At 44.3% G+C, this 20,923-nt stretch overlaps 1 pseudogene; it reads left to right on the top strand.

Moving 5' to 3' along the window:
• Positions 1-1,213: 1,213 nt before the first annotated feature.
• On the top strand, positions 1,214-1,389 carry LOC122550388 (U2 spliceosomal RNA; annotated as a pseudogene).
• Positions 1,390-20,923: the final 19,534 nt, after the last annotated feature.

Genomic DNA, 20,923 nt, shown 5'->3' on the forward strand with positions numbered 1-20,923 from the left:
CTATTTGGACTTCAGTAAGGCATTCGACAAGGTTCCATAGAGGGAACTCGCCATTTGGATCCAGAACTGGCTCAAAGGTGGAAGATAGAGGGTGGCAGTGGATGCTTGTTTTTTGGACTGGAGGCCAGTGAACAGTAAATTGCCACAAAGATCGGTTCTGGGTCCACTACTTTTCGTCATTTATATAAATGATTTGGATATGAACGTAGAAGGTATAGTTAATAAATTTGCAGAAGACACCAAAATTGGAGGTGTAGTCGACAGCGAAGAAGGTTACCTCAGATTACAATGAGATCTTGATCAGATGGACCAACGGGCTGAGGAGTTGCAGATGGAGTTTAATTTAGATAAATGCGAAGAGCTGCATTTTGGGAAAGCAAATCTTAGCAGGATTTAAACACTTAATGGTAAGGTCCTATGGAGTGTTGCTGAACAAAGAGACCTTGGAGTGCAGGTTCATAGCTCCTGGAAAGTAGAGTCGCAGGTAGATAGGATAGTGAAGAAGGTGTTTGGTATGCTTTCTTTTATTGGCCAAAGCATTGAGTATAGGAGTTGGGAGGTCATGTTGCAACTGTACAGGACATTGATTAGGCCACTTTTGGAATATTGTGTGCAATTCTGATCTCCTTCATATTGGAAGGATGTTGTGAAACCTGAAAGGGTTCAGAAAAGATTTACAAGGATGCTGCCAGAGTTGACGGATTTGAGCTATAGGGAGATGCTGAATAGGCTGGGCCTGTTTTCCCTGGAGCATCGAAGGCTGAGGGGTAACTTCATAGAGGTTTATAAAATCATGATGGCCATGGATAGGATTAATAGACAAAATCTTTTTCCTGGGGTCGGGGAGTCCAGAACTAGAGGGCATAGGTTTAGGCTGAGAGGGGAAAAGACATAAAAGGGACCTAAGGGGAAACCTTTTCACACAGAGGGTGGTGTGTGTGGAATGAGCTGCCAGAGGAAGTGGTGGAGGCTGGTACAATTACATTATTTAAAAGGCATCTGGCTGGGTATATGAATAGGAAAGATTTAGAGGGATAAGGGCCAAGTGCTGGCAAATGGGTCTAGATTAGGTTGGTATACCTGGTCGGCATGGACAAGTTGGACCAAAGGGTCTGTTTCCATGCTGTACATCTCTATGACTTTAAGACAAAGACTGCATCAAACAGCTTTAGTATATGTGAATGTACATCGTAATCATTTTTATGAATAATGTATATTTTTGCAATTAAACAAGGAATCTGTTCTTATCAGTTTAATATCAGATATGTCCTTCATCTGGAGACCACACAATAAATTGATTTTGGATCAGGGAGGTGGAATAGGGCTTGCTCCATATACCCCATGCATTGACTCAATATTGTAGTAGTCAAAGAGTTTGGGGCTGGAAAAGCACAGCCAGTCAGGCGACATCCGAGAAGGAGAATCAACGTTTCGGGCATTAACCCTTTATCAGGAATGAGGCTTGTGACCCAAGGGGGTTGAGAGATAAGTGGGAGGGAAAGGGGTTGGTGAGAAGGTAGTTGAGAATGTGATAGGTAGATGGGGGTGAAGGTGATAGGTCGGAGAGGAGGGTGGACCAGATAGATAGGAAGAAAGATGGACAGTTAGGACGGGTCAAGAGGGCAGTGCCAAGTTGGAAGTTTGGATCTGGGATAAGGTCGAGGGAGGGGAAATGAGGAAACTGGTGAAATCCACATTGATCCTGTATGGTTGGAGGGTCCCAACGTGGAAGATGAGGCATTTTTCCTCCAGGTGTCAGGTACTAAGGGTTTGGTGTTGGAAGAGGCCCAAGACTTGCATGTCCTTGGTGGAGTGGGAGGGGAGTTAAATTGTTCGGCTATAGGGTATTGGGGTTTTTTGCGGGTGTTCTGGAGATGTTCTTTGAAAAGTTCTGCAAGCTGGCGTTCTGTCTCCCCAATGTAGAAGAGACTACATCAAAAACAATGGACACAGTAGATGACGTGTGTGGAAGTCTCTGATGGATATGGAAGGATCCTTTGGGGCCTTGGACTGAGGTAAGTAGGGGGGAGGTGTGGGCCCAGGTTTTGCGCTTCTTGCATTGGCTGGGGAAGGTGATGGGAGTGGAGGCCAGGTTCGTGTGGTTGGGGGGGGGGGGGGGGGGGGTGTGAACCTAACGAGGGAGTTGCAGAGGGAATGGTCTTTACTGCATGCAGATAGGGGTGGGGAGGGAAATATATCCCTGGTGGCGGGATCTGTTTGTCGGTGGCAGAAATAGCAGAGGATAATGCGATGTATCCAGTGGTTGGTGAGGTGAAAGGTGAGGACCAGGGGGCTTCTGTCAGCACACGCCTCATTCACAAACCTAACAACAGTTAATTTGCTAAAATAGCTCAAGCGTTTATTCCTGTGCCTGCACTCGGTTTTTCTTTGATAGTTTGCACTATACTGCTCAACTTTTCTAAATGTGTGGGGTAAGAAGGGCTTTTGCCCGAAACGTTGATTTTCCTGCTCCTCGGACGCTGCCTGACCTGCTGTGCTTTTCCAGCACCACTCTGATCTAAACTCTGGTTTCCAGCATCTGCATTCCTTACTTTTGCCTACTTTTCTAAATGCGTACCGAGTGCTTAAAAAGTGCTTCTTTTCTCATACATTGCATCTGTCCGTACGTTGAACCCCGATCTTTCCATATAAACATGCAAATCCCTTGCCAGCTGCTCAACTCAAACTCACTCTGGTGCAAATCTACTCATTCCAAAAACGAGTTGTTCAGCTCTCTCTCCCTCTCTCTGTACACCTAAATGTTATTACCTCATCCTGCTGCAGGCTATGCCTCCTCTCCCGAATGTCACCACATGGCATCAGAAGTGACTAACAAAAAGGGAGATGGAAAAACTGAGGCCGCCCACCAGTTTTCCCTCATTGCAAAAGGCATTTCAGTAAAACCGAAAAGGGTGAAGTGTTTTATGTTCCTCCATGTTGCCAGCGATAAAGCTATCAAGGTTTCAATAGCTTTGACTTTGATGGCAGTGTGGATAACTTGGATGTATTGATAATAGAGATTTTATGAACACTGTGAGTCAAGAGAAAAACCTGATTTATTTAAGATACATGTTTCTCATTAGACTGCAAGGGCAGTTGGAAACAATAGGTATCTGACTGACCTGAAAAATAATGCAAGGCCTATGAGTTTCAGCAACTTACCAATTCACTGACACAGGACAAAACTGTGTATAGTATCACAAATGAACAAGTCAGAAGCAGATTACTCAGAGAGCCAATACTTACATTAGCAAGTGCAATAGACATTTGCAGAGTTAGTGAAATGAGCCAGGGTCAACTGAGGTGGTGCATGATTAAGTGGAATTGCCTGTACACAAACTGGGAAAAGCATTGAGAAAGCAAAGAGACAACTACACAAATTTGACAACAACATGTGAGAAACATGAAGACACAAAGTAATCTTGCTTATGGGAAGAAGTCAGAAATGATAATTGCAGGTTTACTAATGCTTTTATGCACTTTGTTGCTTCAGACAGAACTTAAAGTTTCACAGTACTATCTTCCCAAACTGTTTAGAGTGATTGAGATGTACAGCACGTAAACAGATCTTTCAGTCCAACTCGTCCACGCCGACCAGATATTCCAACCCAAACTAGTCCCATTTGCCAGCACTTGGCACATATCCTTCTAAATCTTTCTTATCCATATACCCCATCTAGACACATTTTAAATGCTGTAATTGAACCAGCCTCCACCATTTCCTCTGGCAGCTCATTCCACATACCTAGCACCAGTGTGAAAAATTTGCCCCTTAGGTCCCTTTTATCTCTTTCCCCTCTCACCCTAAACCTATGGCCTCTTGTTCTGGACTCCCCTACTCCAGGGAAAATACCTCATCTACTTATCCTACCAATGCCCCTCATGATTTTATAAACCTGTATAAGGTCACCCCTCAGCCTCCGTACTCCAGGGAAAACAATGCCAACCTATTCAGCTTCTCACTGTGAAAACAATCCAAGTTTGTCCTACCTCTCCTATAGATAATACACTCTAATCCAGGTAACATCCTGGTAAACCTCTTCTGTGCCCTCTCCAAATCTTCTACATCCTTCATCTAATGCAGCAACCAGAAATGTACACAGTACTTCAAATGTGGCCTGATCAAACTCCTATAGAGTTGCAGCACGATTTGTTAACTTTTATACTCAATGTCCTGACTGATGAAGACAAGTGTGCTGTATGCCTTCTCTTCCATGTTACCCACTTGTGTTGCCACCAATTTGCTTTCTGCCCATGCATTCTTTACCCATGATGTGACCACGTCATTATATATGCTATCTATGAGGATCTCAGCCTTGTAGATTTTTGTTTTATTCACTTGTCACGTGTGGGCATCGTTGACTGCCAGCATTTATTGCCCGTCCTAGTTGCCCCTTGAGAAGGTTGTGGTGAGCTGCTTTCTTGAACTAATGCAGTCCACCTGCTGTAGGTTTTCACACTATGCCATTAGGGAGGGAATTCCAGGATTTTAACTCCGTGACAGTGAAGGAACAGCGATGTATTTCCAGGTCAGGATGGTGATTGGTTTGGAGGGGAACTTGAAGGTGGTGGTGTTCCCATGTATCTGTTGCCTTTATCCTTCTAGATGGGTTTCAAAGGTGATTATTCTGTTGTTTGTTTTGAGGCTAATCTCCAGTGTCTGGGACCTTGTTTGTGGTTAAAAAGGATACAAAGATCTCTGTCAGCAATCTCCTCCTCTGCTACCTTCAGTACCTTGTGATAGATCCCATCAGGCCCTGGGACTTAGCTACCCTAATGTTTTTCAAAACACCCATCACCTCTCCTTCTTAATATCGACATGCCTTAGAGTATCAACAAACCTCTCTCTAAACTTACCAATGTAACGTACTCATTAAAGACCTCACCTACATTCTCTGACTGCACAATTTAAATTCCCTCCTTTGTCCGGTGCAGACATAATCTGGCAGATTATCTTTGTTAAAAAGTGTGGTGCTGGAAAAGCACAGGCAGCATCCGAGAAGAATGGGGGTGGGAGGGTGGGCTGAGAGGTAAATGGGAGGGGTGTGGTGTTGGGGGAGAAGATAGCTGGGAATGCAATAGGTAGATGAAGTTGGGGGGTGATAGTGATAAATCGGTGAGGAGGGTGGATCGGATAGGTGGGAATGGAGATGGACAAGTAGGCGCATGGGGTGGCGTTGATACAGTCATCGATATGGTGGAGGAAAAGGTGGGGAGTTGTGCTAGTGTAGCTGTAGAAGATTCCTTGTTGTGATTTGAGGGGTTGGGGTTCCCATGTAGCAATTCGAGGGGCAGTCCTCACTTTCTCCTAGTAGATTATCTTTGTTGTCAGCAGTCAAGGTGCTGGACTGTCAGGCAACTGTTCTAAATCAATCACACAGATGCAGCATGTGCCAGCAGCTAATGCAGCAAACACACTGCAGGGGTTCCGAATCCTCACTGAGGCCCTGAGTCCGAGTTCTCACTGAGGCCGGGAGGTTGAGCCCTCACTGGAGGCCGGTGGGGTTCGGGTCCTTGCTGACGTCGGGGAGGTCTGGGTCATCGCTGAGGTTGGGAAGTTGGGTCCAAATCCTCGCTGAGGCTGGGGGTTTGAGTCCTCACTGAAGCCGAGGGGTTGTGTCCGGGTCCTCACTGAGGCTGGGGGGGGGGTCAGGTCCGGGTCCTTGCTAAGGCTGGGGATCCAAGTCCTCACTGAGGCTGGGAGGTCCGAATCTTCACGGAGGCTGGGTGAGTCCATATCCTCACTGAAGCTGGGGGTGTCCGAGTCCTTGCTGAGGCCAGGTGTTGGGTCCTCGATGAGGCCGGGGTCCAAGTCCTCGCTGAGGCCAGGGGTTCAAGTCCTCATTGAGGGTGGGAGGTCCGGGTCCTCACTGTGGGGCTGGAAGTTCAGGTGCGGGTCCTCACTGAAGCCGGAAGTTCGGATCTGGGTCCTGACTGAGGCCGGGTGTTCAGGTCTGAGTCCTCACTGAGGCCGGGTGTCCGGGTCCAGGTCCTCACTGAGGCCGGGTGTCCGGGTCCAGGTCCTCACTGAGGCCGGGTGTTCAGGTCCGGGTCCTCACTGAGGCCGGGTGTTCAGGTCTGAGTCCTCACTGAGGCTGGGTGTTCGGGTCCGGGTCCTCACTGAGGCTGGGTGTTCGGGTTCGGGTCCTCACTGAGGCCGGGTGCCCGGGTCCGGATCCTCACTGAGGCCGGGTGTTCAGGTCTGAGTCCTCACTGAGGCCGGGTGTCCGGGTCTGAGTCCTCACTGAGGCCGGGTGTCCGGGTCCAGGTCCTCACTGAGGCCGGGTGTCCGGGTCCGGATCCTCACTGAGGCCAGGTGTTCAGGTCTGAGTCCTCACTGAGACTGGGTGTTCGGGTCCGGGTCCTCACCGAGGCCGGGTGTTCAGGTCTGAGTCCTCACTGAGACCGGATGTTGGTGTCCGGGTCCTCACTGAGGCCGGGTGTGCGGGTCCGGGTCCTCACTGAGGCCGGGTGTTCAGGTCTGAGTCCTCACTGAGGCCGGGTGTTGGTGTCCGGGTCCGGGTCCTCACTGAGGCGGGTGTTCGGGTCCGGGTCCTCACTGAGGCCGGGTGTTCAGGTCCGGGTCCTCACTGAGGCCGGGTGATGGTGTCCGGGTCCGCATCCTCACTGAGGCCGGGTGTTGGTGTCCGGGTCCGGGTCCTCACTGAGGCTGGGTGATCGGGTCTGAGTCCTCACTGAGGCCGGGTGTTCAGGTCCGGGTCCTCACTGAGGCTGAGATTCCGAGTCCTCACTGAGGCCGGGGGTCCGAGTCCTCACTGAAGCTGGAATAATGCCTCCAAGGCACATGATTCATAGGTGATCAGGGCTGTATGGATGGCATGTATTTCCAGTGCAAGCTGGCAGCGGAGTAATAAGGCTGCATGCGGGCTCTTGACCAGAGCTCATCCTCTCCAATCTGCTTTCTTGCTTTGTTTTACTTTTGCATCTGCTCTTTTATCTCACTTTATTTCGTTTGGTCCATTTTTCCTTATTTTCTGTGGTTGATTGGCTGGCAGAACTGGCACAGCAGTAAGAGCGGGCCATGTGTGGAGTGGGCGAAACATGGCTTCTCCTGGGGATAGGAGGCTGGTGGCAGATGAGTGTGTTAACCTGCCATTCGGGACCGACAGCAGCAGCATCATTCTCCCAGCGTTCAGAGCCAGTGGCAGCAGCAATGGGGTCATTCTCCCAGCATTCAGAACCAGTGGCAACAGCAATGGGGTCATTCTCCCTGCATTCAGGGCCAGTGGCAGCAGCAATGGGGTCATTCTCCCAGCGTTCAGGGCCAGTGGCAGCAGCAATGGGGTCATTCTCCCAGCGTTCAGGGCCCGTGGCAGCAGCAATGGGGTCATTCTCCCAGATTCAGGGCCAGTGGCAGCAGAAATGGGGTCATTCTCCCAGCATTCAGGGATAGTAGCAGCAGCAATGGGGTCATTCTCCCAGCATTCAGGGCAGTGGCAGCAGCAATGGGGTCATTCTCCCAGCGTTCAGGGCAGTGGCAGCAGCAATGGGGTCATTCTCCCTGCATTCAGGGCCAGTGGCAGCAGCAATGGGGTCATTCTCCCAGCATTCAGAGCCAGTGGCAGCAGCAATGGGGTCATTCTCCCAGCATTCAGGGCAGTGGCAGCAGCAATGGGGTCATTCTCCCAGCATTCAGGGCCAGTGGCAGCAGCAATGGGGTCATTCTCCTGGAGTTCAGGGCCAGTGGCAACAGCAATGGGGTCATTCTCCTGGAGTTCAGGGCCAGTGGCAGCAGCAATGGGGTCATTCTCCCAGCATTCAGGGCAGTGGCAGCAGCAATGGGGTCATTCTCCCAGCATTCAGGGCAGTGGCAGCAGCAAAGCTCCTTCATTGATTGTGGACAGTGGGGCCAGTGGCAGTGGATTCTTCAAGATGTCGACATTGTTGAGGTGACATCTGCTGCTGAAGCGAGATATGTGGCCCGGCAGCAGCCTGCTCTGGCAGCGGAGCCAAGTACTCCAGGTTCCAGGGTCAGTGTGGGTTCAGCAGTGTCAGTGAAGTAGGCCTAGTGGCGAAGAGATGACTTCTTAAGTGGGACGATTCATATATGTTGGGTCCTTTGCAGGTGACAGCAAAACGGTGGAGGTCTCCCTTGAGGGTAGGTGCCAGCACAGACTGGGTTAGAGAGACTGATATTCTGAACTGTTTACTTCTTTATTTTTCTAATTTATTCCTATGACCTAAAATGCCGGACTCTTTATTTCTTCGATTTCCTAAGAACTTGATCTGTACCTAGGCACTTTTGGACCCAAGATAGCAGCAGTTGTAAACTTTTCACTTTACTCATTTGAGTACATGTGACAATAAAGCTTACTGAATTCAGTTAGAGTCAAGTCCACGCTGAGGCCAGGAGTTCAAATCCACACCAAGCTCAGGAGGTGGAGTCCACATTGAAGTTGTGAGTTCGAGCCCAAGCTGATATGATGGGCCAGGGGACCTGTTCCTGTGCTGTTCTGTTCCATGTTCTATCTATGTACTATGAATGAGAAGAGTGAATATACTATCATCAAGTTTGCAGATACAAGGCACTAGTCAGATCATAGCTGGAACACTGTGAACGGTTTTGGTCCCCTTATCTAAGGAAACATATATGGGTATTGGGGGCGGTCCAGAGAAGGTTCACTAGCTTGGTCCCAAGGTATGGATGGGATTTGTAAGTGAGGTTGAGTAGGTTTGGTTGTAGAGTCATAGAGTCATACAAAATGGAGACGGGCCTTTTGGCCCAAACTGGTCCATGCTGTCCATCAATGCTAACCCCATTTCCCTGCAGTTGGCCCAACTCCTTCTAAGTCTTTCCTATCCATGTATTTGTCTAAATGCTTTTTAAATGTTGTTAGTGTACCTGCAACAAGCACTTCCACTGGCAGCTCATTCCATATGCATACCACCCTCTGTGGAAAAAAGATTCCTGTCAGGTTTCCTTTTATTCTTTCCCCTCTAATCTTAAACTGATGCCCTCTAGTCCTTGATTCCCAAACCCTGGAAAAAGACTAAGTACTTTCACGCTATCCATGCCTCTCGTGAGCTTATACACTTCTATAAGATCACCCCTCAGTCTCCTATGCTTGAAAAAAAGAAGTCCTAGCTTGTCTAACCTCTCCCTATACTCAGACCATTGAGATCTGGCAATACCTTTGTAAATTTCCTCTGCACACTTTCCAGTTTAATAACATCCTTCCTATGAAAACTGAAAACCAAAATTGAACACAACACTCCAAGTGTGGTCTCACCAATGTCCTGCACAATTGCAACATAACTTTGCAAGTTCTGTACTCAGTAACCTGACTGATGAAGGCTAGTGTGCCAAAAGCCTTCTTCACTGCCCTATCTACCACTTTCAGAAAACCGTACATCTGAACTCCAAGGTCCCTCTGTTCCACTACAATCTTTAAGGCCCTATCATTCACCATGAAATTCCTACCTTGATTTGGCTTTCCAAAAGGCAAGACTTCACACTTATCTATATTAAACTCCATTTGCCATTTTTCAGCCCACTTCCCCAGCTGATCGGGGTCCTGCTGATTTCTGATAATCTTCTTCACTGTCCACGATACCGCCTATTTTAGTGTCATTTTCAAACTTACTAATCATGCCCTGTACATTCTCATCCAAATCATTGATATAGATAACAAACAGCAATGGGTCCAGCACCGACCCCTGAGGCTCTCCACTAGCCACAGGCCTCCAGTCTGACAAGCATCCTTCCACTATTACCTTCTGCTTCCTACCATCAAGCCAATTATGCATCCAATTTGCCAGCTCCCCCTGGATTCCATGCTATCTAACCTTCCAGAGCAGTCTACCATGTGGAACCTTATCAAAAGACCTTACTGAAATCCATATAGACTACATCTGCTGCCCTACCCTTGTCAACCTTCCTGGTCACTTCAAAGAACTCGAACAAATTTGTGAGGCATAATCTCTCATGCAAAAAGTCATGCTGACTATTTCTAATCAAACCCTGTCTTTCCAAACGCATGTATATCTTATCTCAGAATCTTCTCAAGTAATTTACCCACCACAGATGTTAGGCTTACGGGTTGTAATCATTGAAGTTTTGAACAATGAGAGGAAACCTTACTGAAACATATATGATTCTTAGAGGGCTGCAATAGACAGATTTCTAATCATTTAGGAAATCAAAGGATGTGAGGATAAGGCATAAAAGTGGAATATCAGATCAGCCATGATCTCAATGAATGGTGGAGTGGATGAAATAGGCTGGATGGCCTTGTTATGATCTCCCGTCTTATGGTTTTATTGTCTAAGAACTCTAGCAAATTTGTTAATCATTATTTCTTTTTCACAGAACCATGTTAACTCTGTTCGTTTGCAGTAAACTTTTCCAAACATCCTATTACTCTTTTCATAATCTTAACACTTGCCCAACAACAGATGTGAAGTTAAGTAGCCTATAGTTTCTGCTTTCTGTCTGCATTTCTTCTTAAACAGAAGGCCTCATTAGCAGTTTTTTAATCTACTGCTCCATACCTAAGGAACAACATGCTACTATTGGAGGAGATCTAAAGGACATTCACAAGAATGATCTCAGTGATGAAGGCCTTGTCATGTGAAAAGCGGTTGAGGACTACTTAATGGAGTTAAAAGGATGAGGGGAGTGGAATCTAACTGTAACTTACAGAATACTGAGAGACCTGGATAGAATGGTTGTGGGGAAGATGTTTCCAACTGTAGAAGAGACCAGGACCTGATGGCACAGCCTCAGAGTGAAGGGACAACCCTTTAGAACACAAATGAGAAGGATTTTCCTCAGCCAGAGGGTGGCGACTCTCAGAACTCATTGCTGCAGAGGGCTGTAGAGGCTAAGTTATTGAGTATATTTAAGACAGGGATGGATAAGTTCTTGATTAGTAAGGGGATCAATGGTTAGAGGGAGAAGGCAGGAGAATCTGTTTTGAATGGCAGGGCAGACTCAATGGGTCAAATGGCCTAATTCTGCTCCTATATTTTATGGTCTTATAGTCACTGGAGCCATCTTAAAATACAGTGAATTCTGAATATTTTGACTGTTGCTGCCATTATCTTCTCAGCCACTTCCTGTAAAACACTTTGATGCAGACCATTAGATCTGGCGACTTGTTGCCTCTAGTCCAATTAGTTTGTTTCTCCTGTCATAGGATCATAGAGCCAGAGGTCTACTGCACAGAAAAAGGCTCTTTGACCCATTAAATCTGCACCAGTCAAAAGCAACCACCCACCTATTCTATTCCTATTTTCCTGCACTTGGCCCATAGCCTTGTACACATTGGCATTGCAAGTGCACATCTAAATACTTCTTGAATGTTATGAGGGTTTCCACCTCTATCACCCTGACAGGCAGTGAGTTCCAAATTCCCACCATCCTCTGGGTGATGAAAATTCTTCTAAGATCCCCTCTAAATTGTCTGCCCCTTACCTTAAATCTATGCAACCTGGTCATGAATACCTCCACCAAGGGGTAACATACATTCCTTTCTATGCCCCTCATAATTTTAGATATCTCAATCATGTTCCCTATCAATCTCCTCTTTCCAAGGAAAATAATTCCAGATCTTTCCAATCTTTCTTCATAACTACAGCTCTCCAGCCCTGACAACATCCTAGTAAATCTCCTCTGCCCCCTCTCCAGTGCAATCATGTCCCTCCTATAATGTGGATTCCAAAGTTGCACACAATACTCTAGGTGTGGCCTAGCCAAGGTTTTACACAGTTCCAACATAATCTCCCCACATCACCTTGCTTACCTGTTATTTTTGGGCCATTTATTGTGTCTTTCACCATGAAGACTGATGCAAAGTATCAATTTAAATTATCTGCTATTTCCCTGTTCCTCATTATTAATTTGACAATTGTATTCTCCAAGGGTCCACCACTTTCATAAGCTATTTCCATGTTTTTGTTACATGCTTGAAGAAGCTCTGTTTGTTTTTATATTTCTTGCCAATTTGCTTTCATAGTAAATGTTTGCATTCTTTACCAGCGTTTTAGTCAAACAAATTCCAAACGCTCTGGCCTACCACTATTTTTCATGCCTTAGCTTTTGATTGGATACTCTCCTTGTCCTCCTTTGTTATCCATGAGTAGCTCATCTTTCTCACTGAATCCTTCTTTTTGACCAGAATACATTTTTGCTGAGCATTGTCAAGTATCTGCTTAACTTCTTGGAGCAGCTCCAGGACATTCTACAGTGGGAGAGTGAACAGCCAGTGACATACCAAAGACATGGGTAAGAATAGGGATATGGTCATGAAAGCAGAACATAGGATGTTAGGAACCATGAATATCCAGGGATAGAATTGGGCTCCTTAAAGATCAACAAGACCATCTACGTGTGGACCCACAGGAGATGGGTATGATCCTAATCAAATATTTCGCATCAGTACTTACTGTGAAGGAAGTCATGGAAGCTAGAGAACTAGGGTAAAAGAATAGTGATGCCTTGAAAAGAATCCACATTACAGAGGAGGAGGTGCTGGAAATCTTAAAATATCAAGGTAGATAAATCCCTGGGACCCGAACAAGTGTATCTCAAGACATTGTGGGAAGCTAAGGAAGAAATTGCAGGGAGCCTAGCGGAGATATTTGTAACATTGACAGCCACAAGTGAAGTACTGGAAGACTAGAGGGTGGTTAGTTTCATTCCATTATTTAAGAAAGGTGGCAAGGAAAAGCCAGGGATGGATAAGCCTAATGTCAGTAGTGGGTAAATTGTTGGAGGCAATTCTGACAGACAGGATCTACATGCGTTTGATTAGTGATACTCAGCATAGCATTGTGCATGGAAAATCATGTCTCACAAATTTGATTGAGCTTTTTAAAGAGGTGACCGAGAAAATAGATGAAGGCAGAGTGGTGGACGTTATCTATGTGGACTTTAGCAAGGCCTTCAACAAGATTCCGCACATTAGACTGGCTAGTAAGGTTAGATCACACAGGATCCAGGGACAGTGAGTCAATTGGATACAAAATTGGTAGGAGACAGAGGGTGGTGTTAGTGGGTTATTCATACTGGATGCCTGTGACCACTGTGACCAGCGCTGTGCCGCAAGGGTCGGTGTTGGGTCCACTGTTGTTTATCATTCACATAAATGATTTGAATGAGAAAATAGGAGGCATGGTTAGAAAGTTTGCAGATGGCACAATAATTGATGGTATAGTGGACAGTGAAGAAAGTTATCCAAGAATACAACAGGTTTTTGATCAACTGGGTCAGTGGGCCGAGGAATGGCAGATGGAGTTTAATTCAGATAAATGTAAGATATTGCATTTTGGTAAGACAAACCAGGGCAGGATTTACTTTGCTAATGGTAAGTCCCTGGGGAGGGTTGTCAAACAGAGGGACATAGAGGAGGAGGTATATAGTTCCTTGAAAGTGGTATCACAGGTAGACATGGTAGTCAAGAGTCAAGATTAGAGTAGTGCTGGAAAAGCACAGCAGGTCAGGCAGCATCCGAGGAGCAGGAACATCAATGTTTTGGGCAAAAACCCTTCATCAGGAAATTCTACATCCTGATGAAGGGCTTTTGTCTGAAACATCGATCTTCCTACTCCTCAGATGCTGCCTGACTTGCTGTGCTTTTCCAGCTCTACTCTAATCTTGATTCTAATCTCCAGCATCTGTAGTACCCACTTTCACCTAGGGTAGTGAAGAGGGCATTTGACACACTTGCCTTCATGATTCAGACCATTGTGTACAGAAGTTGGTATGTGATGTGACAGCTGTACAAGACATTGGTAAGGCCCCATTTGGAGTACTGCATACAATTCTGATCGCCCTGCTATAAGAAGGCTGTTATTAAACTGAAAAGAGTGCAAGAAAGATTTACAAGGATGTTACTGAGACTGGAGAGGATGGATAGGGACTTTTTCCTGGAGAATAGGAGGCTGAAAGTTTACAGAATCATGAGGGGCGTGATTAAGGTTAATAGCCAAGATCTTTTCCCCAAAGGAGGGGTGTCCAAAACTAGAGGGCATAGATTTAAGATGAGGGAACCTGAGGAACAGCTTTTTCACACAGAAGGTGTGTATATGGAACGAGCTGTCAGAGGAAGTTGTAGAGGAGGGTTCAATTACAACATTTAAGAGACATTTGGATAGATATGTAGATAGAAGGATATGGGTCAAACTCAGAGAATGGGACTAGTTCAGTTTCAGAAACCTGGTTGGCATGGACAAGTTGTGCCGAATAGTCTGTTTCTGTGCTGTATGACTCTACGACTCCCTAAGATTCTGAACTTCTCAATTGGTATGTGAAGAGAAGAAAATTGGTAACTATATGACACAGGAGAATTTATAATGGGGGTAAAAGAGATGGCAGACCATTAAATACACATATTTGTTCTATCTTCATAAATAACATGCCAAAAACTTGGGGAACACGTTGTCTAATGAAAGGGAGGAAGCAAAGGAAAACAATATAAGTAGTGAAACAGCATTGTGGAAATTCATGGGATTAAAGACCAATAAGTTCCCAGGGCCCTGAATTCCTGAACTCTTACAGAAGTGGCTCTAGAAATATTGGATGAATTGATGGTCATCTTTCAAGATTCTATATACTCTGAAATAGTTCCTATTGATTGGAGAGTAGCTAGTGGAACCCCACTATTTAAAAAAGGAGGTAGCTGGATAACAGGAAATTATAGACCAGTTAGTCTGACATCAGTAGTGGGGAAAATGCTAGAGTCTGTTATAAAAGATTTAATAGCTGAGCACAGGGTAAACAATGACAGGATTGGTCAGAGTCAGCATGGACTTACGAAAGGGAAATCATGACTTACAAATCTCCTGAAACTTAAGGAAATTGCATCCTGCAGATAAAGGGGAGTCAGTGGATATAGTCTACATGGACTTTCAGAAGGCTTTTGATAAAGTCCCACGTAAGAGATTAGCATCTAAAATTAAAGCACATGGGATTGTTGTTAGTTTTCTTACATGGATAGATATACTGGAAACAGAGTAAGGAATAATGGGTAATTTTTTCAAGTGACAGACAGTGAATAGTGAGGTACCATAGAGATCAGTGCTTGGACCCCAGCTATTCACGATATATATTAATGATTTTGATCTGGAAACTAAATGTAATATCTCCAAGTTACCAGACATCACAAAGCTGGATGGGAGGTTGAACTGCCAGGAGGACGCAGAGGTCCTTCATTGTGATTTGGATATGTGGGCAAATGTATGGCAGATGAAGTATAACACGGGTAAATGTGACACTATGCTCTTTGGTTGGAAAATCAGGAATCATTATCTGAAAGGCAATAGATTGGGAAAGGGGAGGTTCAACAAAACCTGGGTTTCCTTGTACATCAGTTGTTGGAAGTAAGCATGGAGGTGCAACAGGAGTGAAGAGGGCAAATAGTACGTTGGCCTTCACTGCGATAGAAATTTAATACAGAAGCAGGGATATTTTGCTGCAATTATTCATGGTCCTGGTGTGACAATACCTGGAATATTGGGTGCTATTTTTGGTCTCCTTATCTGAGGAAAGATGTTCTGGCTATGGAGAAGTGCAACAAACATTTACCAGATTGACTCCTGGGATGGCAAGCCCGATGTATGAGGAGAAACTGGAACAGTTAGGACTATGTCCATGGAGATTACAAGAATGAGGGGGATATCTCATAGAAATCTATAAAATTCTAACAGGTCTAGACAGTTTAGATACAGGAAAGATGTTCCCAAAAGTGAGGTAGTCCAGAACCAGGGGTCATAGTTTAAGGATAAGAACAAGTAAACCTTTATGACCGAGATGAGGAGGAATTCCTTCACTCCAAGTGTGGTGAGCCTGTGGATTCATTATCATTGAAAGTGGATGAAGCCAAAACCTCAAAGGTAGTTATATCTCTTTGGCTAAAAGGACCAAGAGATGTGGCAGTAGGCAGGATTGGGATATTGAGCTTGATGATCAGCCATGATCATATTGAATGGTGGAGCAGGCTTGAGGGGCCTACTCCTATCTTCTGTGTTTCTATATTGAAGTTAAGAATGAAAGGTGATTTTATTGATCTTCCTAGCAATCCATATAGAAAGAGAATTTGTCTAATGGGAACTTGGATCAATCACATTATCTGTTATTTGCATGAGTAGACTGTAATCTTTTGATACTGCCCTGGAGGATTTTCTTGAAAAGTATTTTTAGAGCAATTGTTTGTGAAAAAGACGGATTGAAAGATTCACCAAGATGAATCCTTTGCCAACAACTCTTTCATTTCTACAGTGACTCCACTAAATAGCAAACAATTGCTTTTCTGTTCGTCATTTTACATGGCAGTCATCTGTCGCACACACAGGCATTGTATTGTACAATGCTGCACTGACTAGCAATGCTGCTAGATATGCTGATTTGGGGCCAGTACTGTAATTTGAACATCCCTCCCAGTCCTGCAGGCATACTGAAGACCTGCACCACCCTGAAGTGTGCAAGTACACCTGCCAAATTAATTATATTACAATGATGTGCAACATCCTTGACACTGTCCCAACAAAATCACTCAGCATAGATACATCAAAATTTAGATATTGAGTTAATCTCTTTTACACTGTTCCATTAAAAACCACTTGAGCAGATAATGCATGGGTTTGATAAAAGCTCCTCTTGTGCTGCTCTATCAAACACTCCCAGGATAAGTACAGCAAAAGTTGGTATGGTAGCATTGTGTTTATGTTACTGAATTAGTAATCTAAAGGCCTGGACTAACATCAAGAAGACATGAATCCAAATATCGGAAGAAACATGTAACTACTGTAAAAGCAACTCTAAAAGACTTTTCCAGGTATATGAATTGAGAAAAAGTGGTAAACGTTTTTCACAAAGAAAATGGATGCGACAGCCAACTCCTGAATCCCTGACATGTCAAGAAGCACACAGGGTAAGATAAGGTAGGAAAGGTAGTACAGAAAGCTGACAGAGGTATAAAAAGGAGGGGTGAAATCAAAAGAAAATTTGGAAAGCAAAATCAGCATCAAAGAATATTGGCAAGCAAAATTAAGTTGAACCTAAATATGTTGTATCAATACATTAAGCGTAAAGGAATAAGTATAACAAGAGCAGGATAAAAACAATGACTGCAGATGCTGGAAACCAGATTCTGGATCAGTGGTGCTGGAAGAGCACAGCAATTCATGCAGCATCCGAGGACAAGCAAAATCAGAAGGGCTTTTGCCCGAAACGTCGATTTTGCCTGTCCTCGGATGCTGCCTGAATTGCTGTGCTCTTCCAGCACCACTGATCCATAACAAGAGCAGGGCCAATAAAGACTAAAATGATAATTTGTTGGTATGGTTCTTAAGAAATCTTGCATCTGTCTTCATAAAAATGAGGACAATGCAGATATTGAAAGTAAGGAGGAGTGTAAAGAATTGGATATAATACAAGTGGGAAAAGAAGAAGTATTCATGGGAGTGGCATCCTTGAAATTCAACAAATCACAAAGGCCGAATCCCAGGTTACTAAAACAAGAAAGAAAATAGCAGAAGGTGTAACTATCATTTTCCAACCTTCACTGAATGGGGACCTGGTGTTGACAGATTGTGGTCTGCTGATGTTATTTTTTTGTTTGGGAAGAGAACAAGGGATAGATCAAATAATTACAGGCTAGTCAGGCCAAATTCAGTAATGCGCTGATTATTGGAAACAATTCCGAGAGACAGGATAAAGTCACTTAGAAAGGCATGGATTAATAAAGAATAGTCAGCATGGATTGGATAAAGGAATAACTTAATTGAATTTTTTGAGGAAATCATAAGGAGGATTGATGTTGGCAGTGCAATTGTGTGTTCTACATGGATTTTAGTAAGGCTTTTGACAAGATCCCACTGGCAGACTGGTAGCTGGGATCCAGAAGGATGAAGCAAGCTGCTGACAAACTGACTGAGGCAGGAAACAAAGGGTTATTGTTGATTGCTAATTTTGTGACTGGAAGGCTGTTACCTGTGGGCTTCCACAGAGCTCAGTACTAGATATTTTCTGCTTTATGCAGTATATATTAATGAGTTTGACGTAAAGGTAAAGAGCATGACCAAAAAGTTTACAGATGTCACAAAAAGTACTGCAGGAAGGTAAGAGTGGATGGATCAGGTGGACAGAAAAGTGGCAAGTGAAATTCAGTTTGGAGTAATGTGAGGTGATGCATTTTGAGAAGTAAAATAAGGCATAGAGACATGATTTGTAAGGTGACAGGCTAAATGCTGGAAAATAGAGTTAGGCTGCATAGCTTGTTTTTCAGATGACACAGACACAATGGGCCAAGTGACCTGTCTCTGCTGAAAATGTTTTATGATTCTAAGGAAGAGTGAATCAACACCTCGATTTCCTGTGCAAGTACCCTTTCTCATAATTGTACTAATTCAAGCTTTCATTAACAATCACATTCCACAACCTTTTCCTTTATGTCTTTTCCAACCTCCTCATCTTCACATTTGAGGTAACCTTTGCAGTAGGTGCATCCTTGGGGACAAAGGCAGAGTATGTCCCTGGCCCACCACTCCAAACTAGATAATGACTTCAGCTGCACTTTAACACACAGAGTCAGGCAAGTGCGGTAGCTTTTCAGGTAGCACGTTAGTGCAGAAACAAGTTGACAGCTTGTGGTTGAGAGGATGATTTTTAGAAAGTGTGTGTTTATAGAAAGTGTGAAGCATCAGTATGAAAGGGGATAGATGTCATTGTACAGCACTGTTACACCAGACTGTCACAGCATGCTGTATGTGCTGAGGGGTTATGCAATGTGCGGTTTATGTAGCAAACACACTGCACGTGTATGAAGAGTATGATGAAATGAAAGAAAAGGGGGAGGGCATGCTTACTGGGATAAAGATGGACTCTAATCAGCCTGGAGGTGCTGATACAAGCAGTCCAGCGACTGATCCATTTCTACTCTAGGTGAATGGTGAGAGGGGAGTGGTTGCGTGGGGGAGGGGGGGCAGGGGGCAGGATGTTGGTCAGTCAGGTGTTGGTCAAATGCATGTAATGTCAGGGATTGGGCTTTGGTCCTGCAGGTAAAACAAAAATAACCTGGTGTTGTGTGATTTTTAACTTTGTACACCCCAGTCCAAAACCAGCATCTCCAAATCAAAAATAGTTTGGGTTTGCTGGTTGATTGGTCTTGCAAATTCAATCCATAGGTGGGTCACAGAAAGTTGAAGTTGCCCTGCAAAGTCTGTCTGCTGAATTAGTAATGGCCAGTTGGGTGGATGCAAGGGAAATCATACATGGTTCAGGGCCTTTTAGAGTCTGTCTGCAGTATTGTCAAGGCTGCATGCAGCTCAAGTCAGTAGATTGGCCTGATTGTATTTGCTAGCTGAGGGATCAGTTCTTATAATGTTGGTTGCCTGCTGACCAACATACAATGAATAGCATCCTAAGCATGCTGCAGTGCTCTAGTGAATCACAGCACAAACTGGAAGAATAACATCTTATGTTCAGACTAGGCACTTTACAGTCTTTTGGACTTAAATATTGAGTTCAACACCTTCAAATTATAAACCAATTCCCATTTCTTTCCTTTCTTTTAACTTTACTTATCACAATCTCTGTCACCATGTCCTCTCTCCCCTCCCCTCACCCCAATGGGACTGTCTGCTCTCAAATCTGGCAGTTAGATACACCATTGTTTTGCCATTCTCACATTCAGATCACTTAATCTAAACTATCAACATCTTTTCTCCACCAGCACCCTGCACCCAACCCCCCCCACCCTACTACAATATAAATGCTGCCCCCTCCACACTCCACTTCAGCTTTGAAGAAGAGTCATCTAGACTCAAAATGTCAGCTTGCTCTCTCTCCATAGATGCTGTCTGACCTGTTGTGATCTCCAGCATTTGTTATTTTCAGTACAGATTCCAGCATCTGCAGTAATTTATTCCTATACTATGAATAGTCATTCGGCAGGATAGAACATAAGAACTAGGAGCAGGAGTAGGCCATCTGGCCCTCTGAGCCTGCTCCACCATTCAATAAGATCATGGCTGAGTGGAGTATTGCTGAAAATGTGACACATTCTGTCTTTCATTCATCAATACATTTCTCAAGAATATAAATTCAAAAGGAAAACAGCTTTTATCCTGCATGAAAGGAGAAAGCTGAGTGGCTATGAATCATGAATGAATACACTGCCACTGATTCATCTTTAGGTATTAGTTAAGCTACAAATATCAATTGGAGAAGGATGTCACATGATGTCTTAGCCAGAAGATAGGCAGAATTGATAAGCAGTAACTATTGGATAGTTACATTATATTTAAAATACATTTTATTTCCTATGAGACATCAGACTCAGTTTAAGAGTATAGTAATTGGTCCAGCATTAGCGCAAACTCTGAGAACACATGGAGAACCCTGCATCTCTCTCCAACTCTGGTTAGATCCTCCAAACACAGTCCTTTATATCCCAATGGGTAGAGAATTTCTTACCATGTCAGTTAATTCTTTCAGTTCCAAAGTATCTTGTACAACAATAGTAAAAAATCATAGGGGCAATTGAATATAGTAGTGGGGGGTTTGTTAGGAAGGACTTTGGACAGTGTATTGAAAGGGATGTGATTTAAATGTTATTCATAACATTTTTAGAGTTTGGATTTTAAAATAGCGGCAGATGGTATTGGTTATTTTCATAAAGGTCTTTAAAAAAAAACGTGATATTTTGGAGCAGTGACCAAAAGCATTATGTGTAAGAAAGAAGAGAACCTCCTTTTTTAAATTCAGTCATGGGAAGTGGGTATTGCTGGCTGGGCCAGCATTTATTGCTGATCCCAAGTTGGCCTTGAGAAGGCAGCTACCTTCGCAAGATATAGTCCATAACTGTAGGTAGACCCATAATACTATTAGGGAGGGAATTCCAGGATTTTGACCCAGCAGTACTGAAGGAATTTTTGATATATTTCCAAGTCAGGGTGATGA

Source organism: Chiloscyllium plagiosum, unplaced genomic scaffold (genome assembly GCF_037043375.1).
Source record: "Chiloscyllium plagiosum isolate Xiang-an unplaced genomic scaffold, Cpla_swu_hap1 HiC_scaffold_5, whole genome shotgun sequence".
Classification (NCBI taxonomy): Eukaryota; Metazoa; Chordata; class Chondrichthyes; order Orectolobiformes; family Hemiscylliidae; genus Chiloscyllium; species Chiloscyllium plagiosum.